Source organism: Coenobita brevimanus, chromosome 90 (assembly GCF_032717465.1).
Source record: "Coenobita brevimanus isolate Jiangsu-jjx chromosome 90, ASM3271746v2, whole genome shotgun sequence".
Taxonomy (NCBI): domain Eukaryota; kingdom Metazoa; phylum Arthropoda; class Malacostraca; order Decapoda; family Coenobitidae; genus Coenobita; species Coenobita brevimanus.
In genome coordinates this window covers 8,420,382-8,427,881 of record NC_137043.1, presented here as the reverse complement: position 1 = coordinate 8,427,881, position 7,500 = coordinate 8,420,382, and positions in this window count along the sequence as shown.

Below are 7,500 nucleotides of genomic sequence, written 5' to 3'. Positions count from 1 at the left end.
CAAGCATTGATCAGTGCTCAATATGAGTGAGCCTCGTATTTCTACATCGTTTATTAATAACAGTATCAAACATTTAATATGTTATTACGGAATTCTATGTTAAACTATGTATTTTTAATGCAATTAGTTGAAGAGATAAGCCAGTGTTCGGACAGCTAGCCCATACCTCATCTTCCTCATTGCTACGAAGCCTTGTCCAGTGCTTCAAATTCTGAAGCATAAATATCACTTGACTGGCTCAAAAATGTTAAGATGTCATTGAACAAAAACTATTTTATTCAGCATATCTCTGAAAAAATGGCTATGGTTCCAAAATTATGAACACAATGATTATATCTCACCGAATACTACTCCACTTCATAGTATATTCTTTACGTGGTTAAACCGATACTTAAGACAAAGTATAAGTCTACTGCAGGTGCATTAATATTTTAATGCCTTTATCTAATAAATAATGAAAGCCTGGAGAAAATGGCATCGCATAAAACTGGTTAATTTTGCACACCCAGTTTGTCAGTGGAGTTCGCGCGCGTGCGTGCGTGCGTGCGTGTGTGTGTGTGTGTGTGTGTGTGTGTGTGTGTGTGTGTGTGTGTGTGTGTGTGTGTGTGTGTGTGTGTGTGTGTGCAAGAGATTCAAAAGACCGAGCCTATACATTTGTTCCTTCTAACCAAGGGTAAATAAAAAGTAAACAAGAAGCGGTGCCAAGGCACAGCAAACCCGTCACGGGCAGCCATTTTAGTACTGACGTATGAACACAACAGGATAACTAGTTAAAGATATCACATATCATATTTGGGGTAAATCGGGTGAAAATTGACGATTTTATGCCCATTTGAAATTTTAGGACCGTCCCACCTGACAATGCCTCATCCCTGCCGGTAACTGGTGGGGGGGGGACCCCCTTATGTATTGGGGTATGTTATAGGATGAAGGTTTGAAAGATGCACATTTAGGTTTTGGTTTCATGTCGATATGACGATTTTGAAAGTAGTTATGACGAAAAAAAACTTTTTTTTTTTTTTTTACATTTTTGGGGCCTACAGCCTAGGCCTTGGCCCTATTTGGCCCAAAATTTACTCAGATGATCAGAAGGTCACAGCCCATCACCCCCGTTATTTTTGTCAAAATCGCAATTTAGTTTTCGCGTAGAGTAGTTAACAGACAGACAGAAAAACAGAGACAAACAAATAAACAGACAAATAGAGTGAAAACAATACCCGTCCCCGAGCCCCTCCGGGGCGGAGACGGGTAAAAAAATGGTTCTACCGGAACTAATAAATCCTGCAGTACAACAGCGTATCGATACTTTATTTTCGTTATCCAAGGATCATTTTATTCACGCTAAGGGAGACCTCCTGTAGTCTGTCTTGAAGTCTTTGTTCGAAGAGTCTCTTCTGCGGTAAGTAGACTCGTTTCAAAGCAACAAATGTAAACTAATACAAACGTCGTCTTAACGAATGGTTTAATCTCTTCAGCGTTATCATTTTACTAATTAAATATTCGCATGTTCCCTCCTCCCTCTTGTAGTTAGTAGTAAGCACACTTTGAATGATAAAAATTCTTGTTTCAGTGTTTTAACATGTGTTGAGTAATTTGCTTACTTTCCTTGAGGCCATTTTGACTTTGTCAAACAAGTTGTACGGATGTCGTTCGACCTTGGTGATTTTATGTGCGTATGACATTGAAGTGGCCTAAGAATATGTTATTTTATGTATTTTCAGCATCGCTGTCATGATTCTCTTAGCATATAGGGTCTCTCATTCTCAAACACTACTCCATTAAAACAACCTTTCACATGTACATGTACTTATTCGATACTCGTAATGCACTACATACATTTTGTCTTGCTTGAAGCGTTGTAGAGCCGAGCAACTTCTCTGATGAAAGTATGGTTTTCATCGGCAACTACGAAACATTTGCCTCTCAGGACTCCTAAAACACTGCCTGAACGTGTACAGTATAGATATAGGAAGTGATAAAAAGCGAGGCCCTTTTTAAACTGATGCAAACTTTCCAATCGTGTAGGGCGGGGTAAAGCTGTAAGAACACCCCCTTGCACTAAGCACCGTTCTGGGTACTCCGATATTTTCATTGCCAGAGAATATGTAAGAGAGAGAGGTGACACAAATGCATATGTCACGGTCTTTACAGTTAGCTTCGTCAAAAGAAATAAGCTCATTGAAGAAATCGGTATATAGGATAGTATTAGGTTATTTACCTTTCAATCCCGATGGGGATTTGTTATTACGTTCTTACTACTTCTTAACAATTATTAAAATTACGAAAGACGACTTGTAGGGAAAATATTTTCGAAGGCTATATTTGATCTCTCCACTTCTTAAGGCATCCTCCAAGTTGAGCAATATCGTCATTAGGTAAGAGGAAGAAGAAAAAAAATACATAATCGGAATCAAGGGGTTGAAACTTAGATGGTGAAAGGATTTTTTTTTTTTTTTTTTATAATTTTATGAGGTACCTGACGCAGACAATTTATGACGACTTGTAGATTTTGTCCGTGGCTCTTGTTTCTTTTCATCACCCTCCTACGACCCTCCTGTTGGTTCAGGAACACGCTGGATCTGCCCACCAATATCAGGCATGTCTAAACCGGCCACTACAGTACTACCATACTGTACATCTGTGACTTCTTGGCCTTGTGCGCTCCAGTGCTGCTGACACTGGACATGTTCACTGATGCTTGGCCGATATCATTAACTCTTACTTTTTTTTTTTTTTTTGATTCTCCCGACAGGTACAGCCCCGTTCACAAATTCGTGAGACACCTACTAAGGCGAGCACTCAGCCCTTACCACTCGTACTTGACGGCGGGTCGCTGACCAAACCACCGCACCAACTCAGACACAGCGACTCTGGAAACAAAACACCGAGTCTCGAATATTGATTCAGCACCGTGACGTGGGGAGGATATTAATATAATTTCCGGTCTCTGGTACTACAGATTGATAGTAGTAATGGTGCAAGTGTGGGCATACAACACGAGATACATAAAGTCTATCTATCTATCTATCTATATACCTAGGCTGCTTCCCCCAAGGAAAGGGAGGTAGCCGAGACAGGACGACACACTCCCCATTTACTCATCCATTCAAACACATTCATTCGCATCTTAGCCCCAAAGGGGAGAACGGACAAATCCTCACCGCACCACACCGCACAAGGGTCAACTGTGCAATGCAATCAGTGACATCCGCAGCAGGGCCCGACAGCAGAACTGGTTTACCCCTGCCACATCATAACAGACCCATCCCCTTACCCGCACCTGACCTGACTAGCTGATCAGACCAAATGCGGGATAATATCCCCTCAGGGCCGCGTCATCACTTATTCATTCACAATTTCTCTCCATTTATTTCTGTCATGCACAGCCACTCTTCCTTGCTCAACAGACATTCCTCTTGCATCCAGTGCTCTCTTCACACTGTCCATCCATCCTATTCGTGGTCTTCCTCTCAGCCTTACACCTCTCACATCAGATCTAGTTATCTTTTTCACCAGTCGCTCATTATCCATTCTCTCCATATGCCCAAACCATCGCAACACCCTCTGCTCAACTCAACCAACCATCTCCCGAACAACTCCAGTTCTCCTTCTCACTTCATCATTTCGCACTCGATCTATACGCATCACTCCACACATACTCCTCAGACACCTCATCTCCATTACATTCAAACTTTTCCTCTCTGTTACACCTATATTCCATGTTTCAGCCCCATATAACGCAGTCGGTACCACAACACCATCATACAGCCTTCTCTTTACATCCATTCTAAGCGAACGACATCTAAACACTTTTTTCATTCCTCCCAGCACCTTTCCTACTTCATTTATTCTAAAGTTCACTTCTGCATCTATTCTTCCATCCACAGCAACATGTGACCCTAGATATTTAAAACACTCTACCTCCTCAAGCAACTCGCCATTCAAAACTATATTCATCCCCCTACCATCTACCAACCTCGTACACTTCATCACTTTACTCTTGTTCTCATTTACTTTCAATTTCCTCCTTTCACACACCCTTCCAAACTCCTCTACCAACTGTCTCAATCTCTCCTCTGAATCAGCCACCAGTGCAGTATCATCTGCAAACAGCAGCTGCTTCAGATTCCACTCTCCACCATCAACATTCACCAGACTCAGACCTCCACCTAAAACTCTTGCATTCACCTCCCTTACAACACCATCCATGTAAATATTAAACAACCAAGGCGACATCACACATCCCTGTCGCAACCCCACTCTCACAGGAAACCAATCACTCACAGCATTTCCCACTCTTACACACGCTCTACTATTTACATAAAAACTTTTCATCCCTTTTAATAACCTACCATGAAGTCCATACAATCTTAAAACAGTCCACAAAGCCTCCCTATCAATTCTATCATACGCTTTCTCTAAATCCATAAATGCCCAAAACACATCCTTGCCTTTCGCTAAATACTTTTCACACACTTGTCTCACAGCAAACACCTGGTCCACGCATCCCCTCCCTCTCCTAAAGCCACACTGCTCATCACCAATCACTCCCTCTGTACCCTCTCTAACTCTCATAATTAACACTCTACCATACACCTTACCTACAACACTCAACACACTTATACCCCTAAAGCTAGTACATTCATACTTATCACCCTTGCCTTTTACAACGGGACCACACAAGCACTTGCCCAGTCAATTGGCACCATACCTTTCACAAAGCACACATTCAGCAATCTTACTAACCAGTCAACAATAGTCACTCCACCACCCTTCAGGCATTCCACAGCACACCCATCCATACCTGCAGCTTTCCCTGTTTTCATCACCTTTACTGCCTGCTGCACTTCCTCCTTCGTGATCAAAGAATCATTCAACTCTCCCAACACATTTATTCCTTGCACCCTTCCATCCGCCACAATCTCAGCCACCCTTTCCTCCTCTACATTTAACAATCTTTCAAAATACTCTGCCCACCTCTTCCTTACTGCATCCATCTCAATTAACATCCTTCCATCCTCTGCTTTTACTCGTTCTTCCTTCCCAGACTCTCCCTTTCGCACTCTTTTCACCTCCTTCCAAAACATTTTCTTATTCTGTTGAAAATTCTCTGTCAGCTGCCTACCCCACCTCTCATCTGCTGCCACTTTAGCATCACGCACAGCCCTTCTCGCCCTATTCCTCTTTTCCTTATACCTTTCATATGACAACTCATCCTTCCTCTGCAGCCACACTTCATATGCACGTCTCTTCTCAGCCACATCCATACTTACTTCCTCACACCACCGTTCACTTCCTTTTCTTACACCACCACCCACACGTCTCACACCACACACCTCTTCTGCATGCCTCACCACAGCACTCTTAAACAACTGCCATTCCTCCTCCACACTGCCATTTTCCCGATCTTTCACTGTGTTCCACTCATCTTTCAATTTCTCCTGATACTCTATCTTTTTCTCTCTTTTATCCAGCTCACTCACTTTCAAAACCTCCCTGCCACACCTAACCCTCCTAGCTCTCACCCATCTCTTACCTACTCTTAACTTTCCCTCCACTAGGTAGTGGTCAGACATACCTCCACCCTCCCCTCTCAGAACTCTCACATCCAACAATCTTCCTATTACATTCCTAGACACAACCGCATAGTCCATCAAAGCTCTATCAACAACCCTTCCACCCTCCTGTCTCACCCATGTATACTTATAAATATCTTTCTTCTCAAACAGCGTATTTCCAATCACCATCTCTCGCTCAACACACATCGCTATCATTCGTTCCCCATTTTCATTTCTTCCAGGCACACCATGCATACCAACTACACCTTCATCTGCTACATTTCCCACTCTAGCATTCAGATCTCCCATCATTACCACATTCACATTCGTTCCAAAACTCTGCAGACACTCATCAACATCATTCCAGAAGGACTCCCTCTCTTCTTTATCCCTTTCACTACCAGGCCCATATGCACTCACAAACGCCCACAACTCACGTTCAAATTTCGCTTTCACCCACATCAGTCTCGATGACACCTCCTTCCATTCAATCACACACTGCTGTACTTCCGGACTCACTAACAAGGCCACACCTTCTCTTGCCCTTCCTCTATCAACACCTGACAATCTTCCATTCACACTTCCAAACATAGACTCACCCTTCCCTTTCATCTTCGTTTCACTCAAAGCTAACACATCTAACTTTCTTCTCACAAACATTCTCCCAATCTCCTCCCTTTTAGCCTCAATCGTACTACATCCACGCACATTCATAGACCCAATCTTCAGGGTACGGGGATAACTCCATCCCCCAACCCTTTCTCTGGCCTGTCTCTTTTTAGGAACTAAAAAACAGAGGAGGGGGTCCCTAGTTCCCTCACCCCGTCCCTTTTAGTCGCCTTTTACGACACGCAGGGAATATGGTGGCAGTATTCTTCCTAACACAACCTGGCCGCAGAGTAGTAGTACCACCCTATTGTGCGGCCAGATTGTGTCCCCCCCGCCACAGGGCGGGTCACACCTTACCCCAGCTGGAGACAGTGAAGATTTGTTCTCAGTTATATTAGATGGCAAAAAGTAATGGAAAGAATGCATGTTTATTAACTCTACCGTAAAATAAAATTGGTAAACGTAGCTATGCTTTAGAAAACAGTGAGGACCCGGAGAGAGAGAGAGAGAGAGAGAGAGAGAGAGAGAGAGAGAGAGAGAGAGAGCGAGAGAGAGAGAGAGAGAGAGAGAGACAGAGAGACAGAGACAGACAGACAGACAGACAGAGACAGACAGACAGACAGACAGATCGGACGCATTCAGTGTTAAATGTTCCTGTTAGATGTATACCTCCATAGTCTCCTTTTGTCTTCCATTTGACGAAGAATAGGAAACTGTATCGGTGCAGTATATATCAGTCCGAGGTGGTATGACTCAACGGTAGTTTTTTAGAGTAGTTTCACAAACTCTGCACGATATTATCCAGGCGAGATATAACTTGCTGAGTAGAGGTTGCTATGGCAATTATCCAGCGACTGCAGTTAAACTACGGATATTCCGTGGGTTGAGTGATTTTATGTTTATATTGGTTACATAATTATATTACCAAATACCTGCGGACTCTATCCCATCAACAACAACCGGAAGCAGTATAAGTGGAAGTATTGATTAATGACAGCGTTTTATCAGGAATGGAATGAAACGATAATGAGTACCAAGCATAATGAGATAAGTAGTATGATTCAGTAATATCGTCATTATGTTATTAATGTCAGAATAATTCAAGGGTCTCTTCAATAACCAAAATGAACAATGGCATGATCAACTCGTCTCTTCCTTGTATAACATAATTTGCTTATACTAACCTTGACCACATTAGATTCTACGATAAATTTCGCCATCCCTCACTAAACTTTACCTTGTATCCCCATGTGGGTTTTAGCCTAATACGAGTGCCTGTTAATGATTCAAATGAGTAAATGAAATATTATACGACTCTTAGCCAGATGCGGGA